The 20,374-nt window shown below is 36.5% G+C and overlaps 1 long non-coding RNA gene across 1 annotated transcript; it reads right to left on the bottom strand.

Annotated features, from left to right (window-relative positions):
* Positions 1 to 2,437: 2,437 nt before the first annotated feature.
* LOC143164426 (uncharacterized) lies at positions 2,438 to 5,259 on the bottom strand. Its single transcript, XR_012996069.1, has 2 exons — positions 5,219 to 5,259; positions 2,438 to 3,979 (listed from the first exon to the last, which is right to left on the bottom strand). It is a non-coding gene; the product is annotated as an uncharacterized LOC143164426 (long non-coding RNA).
* Positions 5,260 to 20,374: the final 15,115 nt, after the last annotated feature.

Genomic DNA, 20,374 nt, shown 5'->3' with positions numbered 1-20,374 from the left:
AAAGCATATGAGGAGTCATACTAAATGCTTGGAGACAGTCAAAATATTTTCCTCTCTTTAATGTTTCTCAATTCATTACATATCTTAGTGAGTTAAACTTTACTAACTCTTGCCATACAACACTTGCCATTGCCCTAATCAAAGAGCTGACCTCTTAAAAGTTCAAAATGAGCAACATTTGGCCTGTGTTAGAACACTCATGCATGTTACTGTTTCTTTAAAGGCCATGAAAAAATCTCAAAATTCAGCTTCTTTTTTTTGAAGATACTGAATATAATTCAGAGCTGCCAGAATGGAATACCAATTTTTACTTCTTTATTTATTTAAATGTTAGTGGAAATGAGATACAGTCACATCTCAAAGGACAGTCAGAGTATGGAAGCAGGCTATTAATTTATTTCCCCTTATCACCTGGATTTTTTTTTTTTAACTATTCATAACAATTTATGATCTGTTCTGCTTAGTCCACACCTATCAAAGTACATTCATAAATATAAACCTGAAAACCATAATTTTCTGATATACTACAATTGTAAATTAACCTGACCGGTGGCATAACAATAGCATTTTAGTGTCTCAAGTGCTTAAGTTAGATGCAACTAGATGCTTAATGTACAGTATGTTAATTAAACAATCACTTGTAAGTGAAGTTCCTTTGCTTAGGTTACTCAGGCTCCCATCTAAGACAGACACCAATTACTTGACCGATTCTCCCACTTAGCTCTTTGAGTACAAGCACCTACCCAAAATCATTATCAGAGCCTCTAGTAATGGGTGGGGCGGGGGGGTGGGGTGTTGAACAGAAGTCATAAACCTTTGACATCCTAGTCCTTCATTCTACAGTCTTTTAGCAGTGGAAAAGCATTTTTAATTATATATATTATTAGTAAATAAAGCCAAACTCTAAAGTAGTTATGAACACAACCTTGAAATGGAGACTGGCACGCTAAACCATCTGGGGAGAACCGCCTTATATAAAAGCGATTCTGCCAGAATACTTACCTACACTAGTAGTATATACTATAAGGGCACATTAAGTCAGAACCTTTATTTCACCTTTCTAAGGATGCCAACTGCCAGCCTCTTTTTTAATCATCTTCCTTCTTCAGTGGAATGTTTACTTTTCCCCAGCTGCTTAATAAAACTAAAAAAAAAAGCAGCCAATTTTTGAAGTGCAGTGCTAGAAGATGGACTTCACAGTGATACCAAGCAAAACTGTTACTTATTTACCAACAAAGACATTGTCCCACCCTACTCACTTCCCACAGACATTACAGCCCAAAAAGCCATTTACGGTGACAAGTTCTGTCCTAAAATTGTTTTATGGGTAAAACTTTTGACACATGTCAACACATGGGATGAGTTAATTGTCTTCCTAGCAGCTGGTACAGTGCTGTGTTTTGGATTTAGGAGAACAACGTTGATAACACACTGATGTTTTAGTTGTTGCTCAGCAGTGCTTACACTGGCCAAGGACTTTTCAGCTTCCCATGCTCTACCAACTGAGCAGGCTGGAGGTGCACAAGAAGCTGGGAGGGGGCACAGCCAGGACAGCTGCCCCAAACTGGCAAAATCAAATATTTATGTAGAAAGTGTCCTAAGAATTATACTACCACGCAGTAATCTTAAAGTGCAGTATAATGCTGCGGTCTCTTCAGTAAGACATCATAACTAACATCCCTCACAGAAAACAGAATAATAGAAAAGACAACGAAGACAAGACTAGCAGTTTCTAGTAGTGTATAAGAAGGTGGGGGGGGAAGAGTAATTCATCCAGATCTTCTCATCCTGTGCTCTATACCTTCTATAGAGCTCTCCCAGGCACAGCAGTCTTTGCTCAGATTTTAATCCTTTGTGGGTTTCTTAAGTTTATTTATTAAACTATCCTGGTATCCAAACTACTATCTTTTCAGCTTTTGTTTTGTTGGGTTTTTTAACACATATTTAGCATCTCAATTTGAAGACTGTGCATTGAAAGTTTGGGAATAGAAAATGGCTGTTATTTCTGTAAAGATGGGGCAATCCATATTAAGTTAAGAAGGCACATAACGATAGGTGCATGTTTATCAATACAGAAAACCCTCAAGTCTTTAGGAAACAACGTAAAATTGATTTCCAGGCAGTCAAGAGCAAATTTGAGAAGGACGTTAAAATGCAAGAGGAACTCAGACTGCTCCCTACATAGAAACCATTCAGTAAGTGCGCACTCATATGTCTACCAAAATTCATAATCTAGATTTTTTTTTTTCTGAATACTCTTAGAACTTTTGCTGTTGTTGCTGGTTTTCTGAGTGGGTTTCATGAGCCCTATTCTAAACAGGCCAATATGTTTACTTACAATTTATCCACCGGAGGGCACCACAGGATTTCACAATCAGCTAGACTCGGAGAAGGTGGAAGAGCTAAGCACTATTACAAAAAGAGAAGGACAAACATGCAAGGTTTCAGCAGGTGTTTTTTTATTTATTTAGGAATTTGTCTTGGCACCCACACCCACCCCACTGAATACCTTTCTGTAGTATAATTAACTTCGGAGACACAGCAGAAAGCTTTCAAAATTAAATGCCCCAGTAAAATAAACCTTGTACATGCAGAAGTCAACAGCACATCAAGACCATAGGGATAATTTCACCTGTGCCCTGTCTTAAATCACCCTCATCTCTTTCAAAGTTCAACTATTATGCTCAGGTTGGAACCAGGAAACAGCCCATCAATTTATAACAGTTCATTACCAGCATTTAGTAATCTTACCTTCAAGCATTTTTTAAGCTAAAAATAAAAGCCAGCAACCTTCTTAAGGGAATGAAGAAATATAACAGAACACGTACAGCTTACATGTATATTCAGACTGCTTTAATTTTCTCTTACACAGCAAACAAATCAGATGAACTTTTAGGATTCATTTGGTTTGCATTATCTCCCAAGTTCCAGAATTGCAAGGACCCAGCTAGGCTTCTGTCCATTTCCTCTGTTCATCTGCCTTTTTCCCCAAACAAGCATGGCCTCAGTGAACCTATGCCTAATGCCCATATTGTTCAGTGACTCTTGCTTGGCCCGTTTTCCAAGTCTTGCTTCAGCATGAACTGTTCCTTCCCAAACTGACCAAGAACATTTATACTGATGACCCACTGATTACTGTTTCACTGTGTGGTACTTCAGCTTCTAGTAGCTCTCAGAGATCTCCAGGGAAGTTTAACGGAAATGCAGTTCCTCCCGAATTCTAATATACCATGTCTTCTATGCAAAAAATACTTGAAGATACAGAGAAATATTCATTATTGAACACCATCATACAAGGCTTCGAAGTAAAACCACTGGAATAAAAATTAAATATTAACCCATTTCCATTAGCCATTTGTTCCATCTCAACTATTGCCCAATGACTGAAGATCTTATTTTCTGAATCCAAAACTGTACAGAATTTATTATAATTACTATATTAGTAGTCAGAGCTAGGCAGCAGCCTGAGACAAAGCCTGATGGTTGCTGAAGGAGACAAACGAAAGCAGCTGCTTGCACAAAGAAGAGGACCAGCAAGGGCCACAGAAAATGGCAGAAGCAGTTGCACTTTCTTTAAGAATCAAGGAAAAAACTCAAAAGGGTTCTAAAACATACACACAAGTCCTCTGACTGCCTTTGACCCACCTGTCATTATTTCAATAAAAATACTGGCAAAAATGCTTATGCATAGGGTACAATGTTTAGTGCTAGAAGCACAGGGCTTTGTCATGAGCAAATATGAGAAGCTGAACTGTTTCAATACCTTCCATTTGGAATTTAAAAGAAAAAAGTGTCCACTCTAGAAGTTCCAGACAAAGCTTTTAAACTCAAAGCACATCACTGCATACATATGTCACCAATCCAGAAGGCAAAAATGATGCAACATGTTAAATAGAAGCTACTGCCAAAATTATCTGGATATTCTCTGAACTGTTCTTCTTGCAGGTCTTCTCTTCATCTAGATTTTCCAGGTAGACACCTGTAATAAGAAATTTGAAAAGTAGGGTTTTTTAATGTCCTAACACAAAAACTGCTTCTGGATTATACTGCCACTATGACACTATCAAAAGAAGTAGATGTTTGAAAGGGTTTATTTGTGGCCTTGGCATTTACTCCCAAGTTCACCCTCTCCATAATCTGCCATTTTAAGTCAGCTCTAACACTCACACAGATCAATACATCTGGAGCACAGCTGTTTAATTTCATATTTGTAAGCTCTCCTGCAGAAGATGGTATCTCTTAGAGATCACCTGTAACAGTTGTGCCAGCAGACAGTGAAGCATTATCTTTCATCACTCTTCCCTGTGAGTTTTAAGGTTGATATTCAGACCTCCAAATCTAACCAAAACATTCTCACTAGCTCTTGTCCCATTTTTTGGCAGTAGGTGATGGTTCTGGCTGCTGTAAAATGGTCACAGGAGGTGCGATAAATGCTAGGAGATTATATTCATGTAACATCTGCAAGTTCTCTTTTTGTTACCTTTACCATATATCCTTCATCCCTTGTTTACCTCCTCCAAATACACTGCTACAATTATTATTCTTTAACAGGCAACAGAAACAGTCTTTCAACTGATGACCCCCAGTGAAACAGACAGCGAAGCAGTGTTCTCCAACTTCAGTCTGGTTGATGAACTGCAACAACCTGGTACTGCATGAGCACAAACCACAGCACTGACTGCAGCCAGTTTTTGTTGGCTTGTTTTTCCCACTCCCAGGGCTGGAGATGGGCCTATTTCATTTTTACTTTTTTTTTTTTTTAAACTAGTATGTTCTGACAAATGAATGGCCCATGGCAGGTACCTGCCAACATGAGTCTTCAGTGAGTTACAGCTTATGTACTGTATGAAGACAAGCACACACACAAACGTGCAAAAAATTGAAATGGCAAAGACTGTTACAAAGAAGAAAGTGTGAAAAACTGAAATGACAAAGGCTGTGTTAACAGCTTGTCTCACAGTCACAAACTGGAATAGCTGCTAGCAGTTTTAGAGTTAGAAAGAGGTAATATGATGAAAGGACTGACTTCAGATAGCTCCATTTTTTTCTTTGTTCACAGGTAGTTTATCAGCAGTTGAGGGTTGTTGACAGTAAAATATTTACAGATAGCCAGATGTAAAGTTTGGATAGATTCTAGATTCAACACATCATCAGGAGATGATTCCCAACAAATAATCACAATGCTATTTAAAACAAAACAAAACCTAAAACAAAATACCTAGGAACTGAGAAGTATCAACTTTAAACTTCAGCATTCTGAAAAGAGAAAACAGAAATAAATTACAAAAAACAAAAAATATCAAAGAATATTTGCAATAAAGCTGCCTAAAAGAGAAAGGACAACAGTAAATGGAGTGCAAGAAGCACTTTTTCTGTTGTTGTTTTTAGGTGAAGAGAGACAACATCAAGACTGCATACCAGCCCTTCCTAACTCTTAGGAATGTCTTCTGGGAACATACTGACCATGTCACTTGTGGTCACCAGTGACATTTCTCACTAAAGTACAAAACTAACAGAACAACTGACAACAGAACTGCCCACAGAGGAGGATCTGCTCTGCAGTCTTCTAGTGCCAAAGGGTGAAGGATCACTATCCTCAACCTGTAATCCAAAAGAACAATGCAAAGTTTTGGGAGCTTCCCAAGGGTTTAGAAAACATTTTATACCTTATTTTCAGCTCCAAAAGCTGGCACAGGTTTGCAGGCCCATAGCACACCTATAAAGTGTCACACCAGGAAATGTATATTATTTTGTTATACAGACTTATGTCTGAGAAGAGTATCCTGGAAATGCCTCCCCATGCTCTTCCACTGTTGTTATACTCCCCTTCTTCCAATACTTCCACACTACTGATTGACTTCAAGAGACAGGAGTGAAACTAGATGAACCTTTGATTTTACCCAATTCATCCAATTCTATGTTTTCAGTTCCTTGTCTGATCTTCTGATGCCCATAAGGTGCAAACAATAACTTTAAACAGTAACACCACAAAACTCCTGTTGATAGGCTGATATAGTTATTCCATCAGTGGTAAGTAGAGGGCAGTCCTAGCCCCTCTGCTTTCTTATGAGCTACATGATGCCTTAGACCCAAAGACTTCCATTGTCCATATTTATAATCTAAAATAATAATCTGAAACAGATAATTTAAGTTCCAGAACTTACTTCTGAAGTCTTAAAACAGAAAATTTAAGACTGTTGTGTTTATTAAGCATGTTTAAGCTCTAAACATTTTTTCCTCATTACTCCTGTTCTTTATGCCATCCAGTAATACCTGCGCAAAGGAAGGAAGATGCACAGAAGCTTTCCCCATGTGAAGAAAGAAAGCGTATAAAGGAAAGAAGATTCCATGAGCTTTCCACTCAAGGACCATTGCTCTATTCATCACGCTAATTGTCAACATAGCCTATTTCTCTTATTAACTGGAGACTTCAGGATTTTAAACACGAGATCTTTCAAAGGTGAAGGTTTCCAGTTATTCCTCAGAACTGAAAGTCATCTGCAAAGCACAGAACTATAGCATCTCATTGCAAAGGAACTCAAATAATCCAGATCATGGCAGAAAATCTGTGATCAGCTCAAGATAAACACTTCTTGAAACACCTTATCTTGCCACCAGAACAGAAAGAAAAGAAAGGCCTCTAGGACAGAAAAAGACCAGGAAGAGCAGCTAGCTAATTCTTATGGTAAAGGAAAGGAAAGAAGAAAAGCATAAGAGATCTTTTGCTGCAAAAACTTTTCTTTGTGCCAATGATCATATTGACATCCCATTTCTTCTTTGTTTATGAATCCATTCAACTCCGAATATCATGATGCCAATACTGGCTTTGCTGTTACTCCACAGCTTAACTTCAGCAATACATTTAAACTCTTTGATGACTGAAACTCCTCCCATGCTGTGTATAGCCTATGGTAACAAAGTGTAGTACCAGCAGTAAGGTGAGAATACAGACTGTTCAGTTAAAATATTTGAAACAGTAAACAAGAAAGGGAGAGAAGAGATATGGTTTCTTAATTCAAAGCCAGATGTGCAACACACATATACAAGCAGCTTAACATAGTGAATAGACTGCAGCCTGTCAATTCTTATCCCAACGCAGAAAACCCATAAAAGTCTGTAGATTTTAAATCCTCTTGTTAATTTAACAATTACTAAAAGACATTAAGTAGCATTACCGTATTTGTTAGGCTTTCCAGTATCTTATGCGTATGTTTTTGTCCTTAAAATATTTTTACATTCATGTTGGACATGTACATTTTTTCAATAAATTAAGAACACTGCAGTTTAAGCTAGCAGACCCTGATTAAGTATTTAAAAAACACCCAACCAATAAAACTAATATTTTGAAAAGGGGATACATTGTTGTAAATATTCTATCATCTAAACGTAAACATGAAAACAATTACTGGATAAACACAGATATAGTTTGCCACTTACAGGTGAAGAAGCACTGGACAACAATAACAAAAAGAGATGCTGACACTACTGTGTACCACTTGGTATGCTGTAAAAGCATGGCAATTGGAAAAAAAAACCCCACAAACCAAAAAACCCCACCAAAACCCTGTCGCGGTTTAACCTCAGTCGGCAACTGAGCACCACGCAGCTGCTTGCTCACTCCTCCCCCCCCCCCACCCAATGGGATGGGGGAGAGAATCGGAAGAGCACAAGTGAGAAAAACTCCTAGGTTGAGATAAAAACAGTTTAATAATTGAAATAAAATGATAATAATATAATAATAATAATAATACACAAAGCAAGTGATGCACAGTACAATTGCTCACCACCCGCCGACCGATGCCCAGCCAGTCCCCGAGCAGCGGCCCCCCCAGCCAGCTTTCCCCAGTTTATGTACTGAGCATGACGGCACATGGTAGGGAATGTCCCTTTGGCCAGTTTGGCTGTGCCCCCTCCCAGCTTCTTGTGCACCTCCAGCCTGCTCAGTCGGTAGAGCACGGGAAGCTGAAAAGTCCTTGACTAGTGTAAGCACTGCTGAGCAACAACTAAAACATCGGTGTGTTATCAACATTGTTCTCATCCTAAATCCAAAACACAGCACTGTACCAGCTGCTAGGAAGGAAATTAACTCTATCCCTGCTGAAACCAGGACACAGTGTGAAAAAGATTACTGAGAAAACAGCTAAGGATCTGAAACATGCCAGATTCGCTTCTGCAGTTCTCAGACATGAGAAGATATGAAGTTCAAATGAAAGACATAATTCTCATGGGTACTGCATATGGAATATGTGCATCAATATGGCATCTTCTAGGAACACCAGATAAGCTTTATTAACTGTTGGCATAAAGTCAGGAATATGCCTCTTCCACAAATAAATATGCAAGACTAATTCATCTGCCCTGTAATAGCTCACCAGTATAACACCAGCGGGGGGAAAAAAAAAGTTATCATTTTTGTCTTTTCTATGCTTCTAACAGACCTTTCAATGTTTAAAACAGTATGACCACACCATAATTTAAGATAGAAACCAGGTATCCTTCCCGCACTATTTTACTTATACAGGTGCTCCTATTTATTACCCCTCTCAAAAAATTTGCCCAGAAACATCCTACAGCCACCAAAGACAGACTGATCCAAGTCTTATAGAAATCAAAGTACATCCTTTACCTGTTTAGAACATTCTCAGAGGTATGGCTGATCACCACCTAAGCTTTTTCACAGGAACCTAGAGGACTAACTATGAAGCAAGAGTGAGGACAGCTCCTTTGTATATTTTGTACAAGGAAATCTAATGTGTCATCAACCTCTTTTTTTTTTTATTCAACTTTCTTGAATAAACTTGGGCATTTAGCCTGCTCATGTAATGTGAAACAATAAGGTCAGAAGTCACTACATGGCCCGAAGTAGTCCGCAATGTAAGCATAATTCACTATTGCATAAAGATGCGTAGCTGACAACAAAGATGTGAAGATCTGAGTTAGCTTCTGGTAATTACTGCTCACAAATCACTAAAATATCATGATTTCACATCTCATTATTTTTTCCTCCCCTTAATCAATCAGGAGTTCCAAATCAACACACTTTAAAAGCTTTCTATTGTATTTGGTTTTTAAAATAATACTGTCAAAAGTGTGGCTTTTTTTTATTTTAAAGAATTACACTTAGAAAATTTCTGAAACTTAGCCCAAGAAATTCATTGACATTGTCAACCTCAGCTGCTAAATAAATCATCTGCTATTGGAAAAATGAAACAATTGCATATTAACCACTAGAATGATGATTACACTGTGACTTTAAAAAACACTAGGCTATCAAGCACAGTAAGTTGCAATAAGGATTCCTCCCAAACATATTAGTATAGCTACATATAACACGGCACTATTTCAGAAATGGACATAGTAATTGTACAGAATCTATTATAACAATGAACATTGCACACACACACAAAATCAAGTGAAACGACAACCTCACTCTAGAGAGGTTTAGCATTTAGAGACTAGAAACTTTCAATGAAGTTCTGCTGTTGGGAACAATCTATGTCCCTTTTATGGTAGAGATACTGTTGAACATTACAGTAAAAGGTTAAAACGGTTATGCTCTACCTATCCCAGTTTTCATTTATTCCTCCCGTGCACTATTTTAAAAATTTTAACAGAACTAGTTTTAAAAGCACTAAAAACAAAACAAAGCTTTCTGTGTTGGTAATGGAAAATTCCTTGTAGACCACCCATTCTCTGCTCTGCTTAACACCCCACTGTTTTCAAACGCCTTGGGGTAGTTTCTGAATTTAAAGGGTAGTTGTGCTGAGTTACTTCCCGAAGAAGAAAGGGTGAATGTGACAGAGCATGCACAAGATACACAGAATTACATCTGTTCCGTTACTGCAGTTGTCTGCGCTCCCAGCCATTCGTCCACCCAAGCAGAAAAGCAACATTTTTTCTTGTAGTATTTTCTTACCTAGAGATTAATTCATTAAATAGTTGCTGCAGCGTGGTCACCCAGGGAGGGAATGAGCACTAATGAAAGATTTGAGTAGTTGGCTTCACCTTTCCTACACAAGAGATGAAAGAATTGTAGTTGATCTTACAATAAGTTTGATTCAAAGAACAGAGTTATTTCTCTTAACTTTTCACTGACACTGCAACTCAGTGCTAATGTACAAAGGTAAGCCCATCCCAGTAAAACTCTACAGAACAATTTTATCTTTCCTGTCAGACTGATACCTTCAAAAAAAAACACCAAACAACCAAAAAAACCCCAACCAAAAAACCCAAAAAACAACCCACACAAAACCACCAAACATTGCAGGCTCCATTTACAGGAGATACATTTCTGTCCAGAACTCAGAATATACTGTATACTAGTTTTGTTTTTCCTTAAATAAATCTAGAAAATAAAACTCAATTTTTTTTATTTGTACCGAACAGTGACAACTCACTTCAAAACAATAATACAAACCTCTGGTATCTAAAAAGTTATCTAATATTTGAATTACCTTTCTACAATTCTATCAGCCTGTTTAGGGCTTTTAAAAAAAAAAAAAAAAAAAGAAACAGAAAAGCAACTACAGAAGGCTTGTGAAGCATAGGCATTATCTTCTATCAGTTGCATGAAACATTACCACTAAGATCGACCCTTGTGATTTCTCTATTTCTCTTAAAGCCCTGTTCCTGGTATCAGAAGACTGGATGGAAAAAAAAACACCACAAAACCAAACATACACAACAATAGCTTCAGCTCTTATGTTAAGAAAGAAAAGCCTGGAAGCATCATGTAAAAATAAATTAACGAGTTCCAAAACTAGAAAGTGAATAAAGTGAGCCTAAAATGTAATATCCTTTCAAAATTTCAATTTAGTCTACAATCTTGTGATTTTCATTTTTTTGTATCATTTTGAAGGACTGGCCTTTAAGATTAAATTAAGGCTATGATGTTCACCCTGACTTTGGGAGAGAGACACGGATATTTTATAGGGGATAGCTTACTTGAGAAACACATGTACATACCTTCCAAACTAAAGTCAGCGTTACATTTTACTTTTGCAGAGTTCACAAGAAACATAGACCTTGATTCTACGCTTGACATAGAGTAATCCTACTATCAATATGAAATGCCACTGCTTTTAAGCTGCAGAGTTATAGTACATGACAGCAGTAGAATACATTGAAGTAACTGCACTGTATCAACATAATCTATTTTAACTGATAAACTCAGGTAAGTTTCTCTTAAAAATGTGTACCAAAAAATATCAGTCCAAAAATCACAAGTACATGAAATAAAAATGACCTATCTCATCTAGTCTTTTTTTGCCAATACTACATTCAGCTACACAGCATAGCTCTATATAAATCATTTTTCACATATTCTCATCTTAATAAAAAGGCCCTCATTAAAGCCACTCATGAACAATGTGTTTGTAATTTAGTCTTATAGAGTCTTTGCACATTATAAAAGAGACAAGCTTCACTAACAGAGACTTTTCGAAGTAGTCCAAACTGAAATATCTTTCTTGACAAGAAGAAAAGAAAACAATTTGTACATCTGAACAACAAAATCTGGAAACAGAAGTAAAGGAGACAGTAGGAAAAAGATGTTATCAACATTCTAGGAGGTTGAAAATATGGCTAAAGAGGATAAAAATACACACAAAATTGACAAGTATTAACAAAACAGATGTCCCTGCTGTTCTGAAATCGTCTTACAGTGTACAGCTTAGTAAACAGGTAGATATTAAAGCTACTGAATTTCAACTGACTGAGCAACCCTTTTTATTACCATAGCAACCAACAATCAGAACAACAGAAATACCATTTACCTTCTGCATACGTAAAGGCCACATTATCTTTTTCAAATTTAACTCATCCCTGAGACAACATTGCCTTCCATCTTCATCAACCTTTTCCACACTACAAACACAGCCCCTTACACAAGTAAACAGTTTGTTTTCCCTCATTCTCATCCTACATTCTCCACCAGCTTTTCCAGTTCTCTCCACTCAGGATACATTTTTCTTTCTAGTCTCTCCAACGAAACATGAAATTGCACAGCACTAATTCAGCAGATTTACTTAACTGATTTATCTATAAATCAAATAGGAAGCCGTCTTCATTGATGATATTGAAAAGGTATGCTAAGTGGTATTTCAGAAATCTATTGGAAATTTGTTTAGAAAGGACTATAATAGTTAATCTGTGCTGGTTAACAGGTTGGCCCTTCTTTCTTTTACATGGCTTTCAGAATTCAAATTAACATCAAGATAGAACAATAACTACTGACATACTCTTATCTGGCCAAATTTATCGTCTTCCGTCTTCTAATGCAACTCTTCTATTTTTGCCTTATTTTATCTGTTTGTCTGAAAGATAAATAGGAAAGCCTGAATTATCTTTGTCTGTATCATGCTGCAGTACAGTATCGTAGGCTTTCATATCCCAGACAGCAAGCACACATAATTTTTAATGGTACTCACTCCAAACTATTTATTGGCCAAAAGTTTTGATCATTTCTAATATTCGTGTACCAAAAAAACCCCAAAAACAATCAAACAAAAAAGGTCTTAAAAATTATTTTAGAATCCTTCCACAATACACCATGCCTTAAAGTCCAATGTGTGGGATGTGCAGTCAAATTCATCTTTGGAACCTTACACAGTAAATTTATTTATATCTAAGATGTATAGATGCCAAAATGCATTAGTCCAGTCAGTGCTTAGTACACCCAAGTGTGTGCGTACGTCACAAAGGTGTACACATTAATCATTAGAAGACTTCTCACTGCAAATCATAGTTTCAAAGACACTTTTCATGTACTAAAGCATGACTTGTACATGTCCTCCTAATTTTATCTGGTTCCTGTCAATGAGCTTTTGAAAAATTGGAGCAATACGTGTAATCTTTCTTTTCTCCGATTTTCAGGACAGAAAAATTATTGGTTCTGTTATATTTTAGTATTTCACTTTAATATTTGTAAAAGCTGGAAGATCAAGGAGGTAAAAGAGTCAAATGACTAACCCTTCACAGGATAAAGATCACTTAATTTAAAAAAATAATAATAATTATGAGCAAGCTTTATGCCATTACACTGAAAGGGATACAGCTGTCTACTTGAGATATTGGCATGTATTTTATTAAAAGTCTTTTTCGTCCGTGTTACATTTCAGCTTTCTGTTTTGATATCTGTTTTCCTAGATCCAAGCCAGTGTATATTAACAACTTAAATGACATCCGTGGGTCCAGATAATGAAAGGTATCTGAACATTGGGTTGTAGGTTACCTGTATCTCCATCTTAAACAAAAAGTTTTCTATATTTTTTCCAAACAACCATAAACATCCAGAAGGGAGAAAATGACAGATGATAATTAAATCTATTGACAATAATAACCAGAAAGAAAGCAAGAGACACCATAAGTAATGCAGCCACAGTTGAGGAATATTCCAAGAAAGTTACTTGATTCCTATTAACTGGCACTTGATGGATAAAGCCTTATCACAAGAAGGAATGAAAGAACTAGTCTTTTTTCTGCTCACATGAAGATTGTACATGGAATGTTACAGTTTCAGCTCAAAGTAATCTCTTCGATTTAAGGTACACACTGGGTATTTATTCAGTATTTATTCAGCTTTTTTGCTACTGCTAGCTATTACTTTATTTAAAGATTAAGTAAGTACAAAAAATAAAAAGCAGAAACTGTTCACAAATCCATTCTGAAAGATAGAGAATGACTCTAAAGTAACTTAATGGGTAATCACTCTAAAAGCAAGTTTTCTTCACTGCTTTTGTGGAGTTTCAAATTGTGTCATGTCATCCAAACTACAGTTTGTTGATAATTGGGTTTTAATTTTACGATTTGAACATGTTAAAAAGTTTACAGCAATAGAACTGGAAATATTCTTAAGGTACCACAAATGACAAAGTAGTTCTCAGGTTCATCACCAGATCAGAGCAAGGGCTGTTTCCCTTCACTATCAGGCAGAACACTTCGAATGATCTGCACAATAATTCTGCAAAACACCATAAAAGGTCAAAACACATTTTATGTTCTCAAAGTTACAACAGTTTCATAACTTCCTCCTGAAATCTTTCTTAAAAGCACCTGAACTGAAATATCACAGACAAGAAAGAATAACAACGCAGAGATCACAAAAATCTAAGACAGACCTTCTTCCTACAAGAATTATGCTTAAAGGAAACAATGCGTCTGATGTTTAAGAATACTGTATTCTGTCTTTCTACATTAGTAATTCAGCCCCACGCTATGATAAAAGTAATACTAAGAATTTTATTGCAAGTAATTTTTCAGATCCACAGGAAGAGTTTTCTACATTTCCTTACATAATTTAATATCCCTTTTTTAGTTTAGTGATCAGTCTTTGTTCAAAGAATCCTAGATCTCCCATAAACTTGACTGAAACGCCGTTTCAAATACAAGACAGCATCTATCACATGCAAAGGAATGCACTGATTTTGCAACAATTAAGGGACACACTGTTACCATGGTCTATGGGAAGAGTGACACTGACAATTTTGAATTTTAACATACGCGAATACTCTGTGAAACTACGCAGGTAGTGAAGCTTTCAGAACTGCAAGCTAACAAGTACAAACATCCATTTTTGGGCAGCTTGAAGTTGTCAAGCCTAATGTCAATTTTACAAGTTCAATGTTTAACCTCCTCTTCTTCCTACTAAAGGAAGCTGAGAAGTGTCGCAGACTTCTGACATTCCGGAGCCCAGCCACAAACCCCCTATCTTACTGAAAGCTGAGGAAACTGCAGACACTGGCAGAGAAACTGATCATTAAAGTCTCTGGATTTCTTTTCCAGAGCTTCCAATAGACCTACAAGAGAACTAGTGAGCTGAGGAATTAAACTTAAAGATTTCTGACTGCTCTTGGCAAAAAGACAGGTGATTCAATTCCATGTTATGAAGGGGTACAGTTTTCACTGGCACATAATGGAGTGGATATATGTCAGAGAAAACACTATGTACTAATTAAAGAACCCCTTGAATATTGGCAGGTATGAAGTTAGTTGAATTCCTCTTCTCTTCCCACTAGGACCACCTGATCACATAAACCTGTGCTCCAGTTCGTGTTCCAGTTCATGCTCCAGATGGATGCTTAGACCCTCCACCATCCACAATACAGAAGAACCTATACCAAGTTCAATAGAACTCTACCAAACGCCATTCTTTCAGAAATTACGCCAAATCTTGTCCTGGGTAACATTTTGTAGACTTGGAAGGTGTCCATCTGGCTTCATCTATAACGACAAGATGAGAGTTGCCTATTATCTTTGCAACCTTAGTTAATCACAAAATATTCAAAATTATTTTCTAAATAAAGATGCCAGTCCTACAAAGGGTTTTTCTTGAGATACGTGCTTTAAATTCACATGTATAAGACTTTGATGTGAATAAGGGCCCAGTCACCACTACTGCAACCTTTCAGAAAAAAGGCTTTTCATTCAGAGAAATTCTAATGAGAAAATGGAAATTATTTACCAATGAGAAATTACTATTTATAAATACACAGGATGTACAACATTAACACACACATGTTGAAATGAATGCTGACATTTAACTTTATCCCTATAGGACAATGCTGCAGCACACCAGTTAAAAGCCTTACTTCCATGTGTCAGTAGAAGCAATATGCTGAATTTTTGAGCACGGCTGGAGCAGACTGCTGAGTTCTGCATGGGGGCTCTATACTGGAATCAACTGCACTGTCAACCATTTTTCAGCAGTATCTATGGCACAGACAGAACGTTAGAATGCACCTGAAGTGGTGTCAGCTGTTGAGAAACCATTAAATCATACCCTATGGACATGGATTTAGTATCTGATGAGGAATTCACTACATTCAGGTGACCTTTCTGTGGTTTGAAATGCATTGTTTCTACTTCATCAGCATTTGACAATGGGCATTTAATCTTACTAGTCAGAAAAGGAATATGTCATGAGACCTGAAGCACTAATGAAAGCTTTTGATGTGCTTCACACATTTAACAGATGTGACTTACATTGATAGGCATATAAAAAGATTTGATGCTAAACACGCTCTTCCTTTTAGAACAGTTTGTATTTGTCAGTTGTTCAGTGTAATGAGATTTATTTTCACTAAGGTATATTGGGGGGGGGACGGGGGACGACATGGACAGGACCAACCAACAAATCAAAACAAATGTGGATTCTGATCTAGTGAGTTTTCACATTGTGTGCCAGTAACAGAATTGGGGGGGGGAAATAGAGTAAGAAGCAAAAGGAATGATAACTTAAAAAAAAATAAAATCCCTAAACCCACAATCTTCATTTAGTCATTTATCTTCAAAACTGTAGTTCACCTCTATTCGTTAAAATCACAGGTTTGGAATATAGTTTCTGAAATAATGAATTATGGTAAATTATTAAAATCCCCAGATAAACTTTTCAGATAGTGGTTCTCCTATCATATTTTATGTGATAAGTGAAAAAGAAAAATATCGATTAGAGAAACACTACTCTTTGTCTAAGGCCATTCACAAGAACAAAATCAGAAACTGTACAAGAAAAACAAGTGTTGCTCCTAGCCTCTCAGTCAGTATGCTTAAAAGAATTAACAATACACAGGAAATATTATTTCCTAGACAAATTTTCACCATGGTCACTGATTAGACTTACCTTCCTGTATTATTCCCAATAATTTCCTGAGTGAGGAACTGATATTTTGCTAGGATAAATTTCAGACAGCTTGCCATTAGATACTTACCACACACATTAGACCACCTTTATTGCACCTGCATGAATATATTTCAGGAAAAAAAAAATACTTTGTGTGTTTTCTTGGCTAAATACACTACCACTTGAGGAAAAAAATGCTAAGATACCTCTTCTTGACAACATGCTATTGCAAAAATCATTCTTTGAAAATACTGCCCTATCGCTGCTTAAAATATATTCATCACTTTTAGTTTAAAGAAGTGCTCAGCTGCACTTATTACTAGTAACAATTATGTCAGAGACCTGTCAAAAAATACCAACTAACGAAAACACAGGACAGAATAGAAACTCCAGAGTTCAGCCTGAAATGAAGGATAACTTGAATGACCCAGGTGTATAGTACTATACACTTTTGCTATATGCAAAAGAGCTTTTTCAACTTTTGACCCACCTACCCCCCCCCCCCTTCTTTTTTTCTTGTAATAAAAAAAGCCTTAATTTTCAACTATACTATAAAGAAAGGGGCATGGAAGCTTTGTTGCAGTTAGGGGAAACAAAAAAAAAAAGACAATCATAAAGGATGACACACTTGCAAGACTTAGAGGTAATGGAATAAGGCAGTAAGGTCAAGATTATTTCAGCCAAGATGTGACTTCATTTTGGCTATCTTTCAGTTCAACAGTACTGGTACACTACATACAAGCCAGCAACATCTCTACTTTTTCCCTCTTGAAACATTAGAAAATAAATGTTACTGTAAATTATGAGAAAAGATTACATCTGATAGACTGCCACTACACATTAGAACCTCCCAATATAAATCTGCAAATTCCTTTGATTTTCACGAACCAAGTTCTAATGCAGCTGGTACCAGTGAAAAGTCTTCTTGGACGAAGTGCACACTGAGCATTTCCAGTAATTAGAAGTTGTAAAAAGTGAGAGAGAAACTGATGCAAGGCAAAGACTTGAAACCAGATAAGCAACTGTTCTTGGAAATAAACTCCAGGTATGATATTAAGAAAAATTCTGGAAACATCCACACCCAGTAATTAAATATCTCTTGGTAACATTACTGTACTACAAAGAGTAACCTTTAGTACCCTCTTTTCAAGACTTGAAACCCTATGTAAAGTTAGACAGCTGTGTCTGCAGGATTATGCTGAAAAAAGGAGGCTGCATGTCCAACTGCAAAGAGGAGTTGGCTTGCAGAAAGACAGACATGCTAACGACATCAGGAACTTACTCCTTTTTGCATCTATTAGAGAAAAAGATTAAATATTAACAACTCATTGTTATATTGTCTCAAACTCTTACTTACACTTGACCAACACTACCTCTACGTTTTCCTGCCCTACTAAATTCTCTTACACACTCCTTCGTACACATTTTTTTCTTCTTCTGTGAAGGAGAATAGATTCACCATGCTTTACTACATAGCAAACTTTTTACATAACTATTTTATTAAACTAACATGTCCACAATATTTTTTGAACTGATTTCTAAGAAAAGAAAAAAAATACATATTTCAACTGATTGAAATAATTTAAAAGAAAAAAAAATGAACACTATGTAATTTCCTAACTGCAACTACCTGATCATAGCAGAAATGCAAAAACTTTTGGTCGTATCATTAGAGTCTCCTGCTGTCTCACTTCTTACTTAAAATCTGGAAAATACATTGGCATAAAACAATAGTCATGTCCGTTTAATAGTTCCAAAAATTGCCCCACTGCTTATTTTCCATGTTCAATTTAAAAGTTCAGAAATAGCTTACAAACCATAGCTGGATCCTCAAAAACCTTCAACATTTCATTTTTCCTTTTCTTTCCTAATTTGGTGAACAGCTTCAAGAAGTTCACTAATACAGGAAGATATACTTTCAAACTTGTTGAGCTACCAAGCATTCTGCATTTTTTCATTTGATCCCACACAATTAAAACAGCAAGGTGGTATACTTATTACATTTTTACGGAGATTGATTCCCACAGAGACTTCAAAGACTTTTCCCCCCCTTACAGAAATATAATTATTCAAAACCCCAACTTTTTCTTTGCTGAGAAAGCCAAACTTTCCACATAGGAGCTTTTGCTGCTTTTCTGGGTAAAAATAACTATGTTCTAAAATTTTAAGTATTTATCCTCAAAATATAATTATTTTTGTTAAACAGTGAAGCATATTGTCACATCATTTTGACAATAATGTGTCAGAAAGGCTTCTGACAGAACTACCCATAGTATCCCTATAGCCAAATTTGTGAGAGATGGACTGGATAAGTGGACTATGATGGGGGTGGAAAATTGTCCAGACTGGTAGAATCAAAGGGATGTAATCAGCAGTACAAAATCCAACTGCCAATCAAGTACTAGTGGCATCCCTCAGGCTTCAATACCTGGGCTGAAACCGTTCAACAGCTTTGTTAACAACCTGGACAATAGGATAGAGTACAGGCAGCGGCCAATACACTGGAGGGCAGAACTGTTATTCGGAGGAATGTTGACAGGCTGGAGAAATGGGCTGACAAGAACCTGAGGAAGTTCAAAAAAAGCAAATGCAGAGTCCTGCATCTGGCATGGCATAACCCCACACAGCAGTACAGGCTAGGCAGTAACTGGCTAAAGAACAGCTTTAAAGAGACTTGACGGTCCTCATAGACAAGTTGAGCATGAGTCATCAGTGCCCTTGCAGTGAAGGCCAAATACATAGCCAGGCAGAAGCGTGGCTACCAAGTGGAAAGAAGAAGTGACTACTCTCCCTATTCAGCACCCATGAGACCACATCTGGAGTATTGTGGCCCGTTTGGGACCCCCCCAGTTTGAGACAGACACTGACATACTGCAGTGTGTTCAGCAGAGGCCACAAAGATAATCAGGGGGCTGGAACACATGACCAAAGAAGAGAAAAACTCAGAAAATATTCATAACCGGCTATACGTGAAGGAGTCACTCAAGGAAAATACCGAGTACGCTGTGACCATACTTACTTACATTAGTACCACAAATGCATGTATGATGCTGCTCTTTCACAAGCAAAAAACATAGTGATTTCATATGTATAAAGCATATACATATGTACTTCTTGCTTGTGCACCATTAACAAGTGCCAGGGAGCAGTAGAAATTGTACTCAACCAAAAAGTTGCTAAAATGTTAGGCTATTAAAAGGAAATATAATTAATATAATAATTATATAATAAATTATATATATTATTTTCTATATTAGATATAAAATATAATAAAAATATAAATAAATATAAATATATAAATATAAAATATAATTAAAAGAATTTTAATTATGTTCTTTGACTGTGTATGTAAAAGTCCAGTTCAGCTGTAGAATCATGAAAACTGAGTGGTAAAGCTATTAAGTACTAACACACTATTTTACTTAGCACAAACACTAGAGCAGCTTAATTAATTCATTTTCATTACTGCAAACCAGTACCAAATGTATCAATTTTCCACATATTAACTCAATAGTTTAAAGCACAGCTAAACATTGATGCACAAAAAACCACAAGAGATACAAGTGATAAAATTCTACACTGAACAAACTAGCAAACACTAAATACAGTAACACTTCCAAATTCACAAAACTGAACCAGGTAAAGCTGATGAGATAAAACTGAATAAGCTTTTTCTTAAAGAAAGGGGGTTGCTTTTTTTTTTTTTTAATATCCTTCTATTATGTAGAAATACAGAAGACTAATTTGGGTATAATT

Source organism: Aptenodytes patagonicus, chromosome 9 (assembly GCF_965638725.1).
Source record: "Aptenodytes patagonicus chromosome 9, bAptPat1.pri.cur, whole genome shotgun sequence".
In the NCBI taxonomy this organism is placed as follows: Eukaryota; Metazoa; Chordata; class Aves; order Sphenisciformes; family Spheniscidae; genus Aptenodytes; species Aptenodytes patagonicus.
Note: the sequence above shows the minus strand (reverse complement) of the source record. Positions and strands in the feature narration are given on the sequence as shown.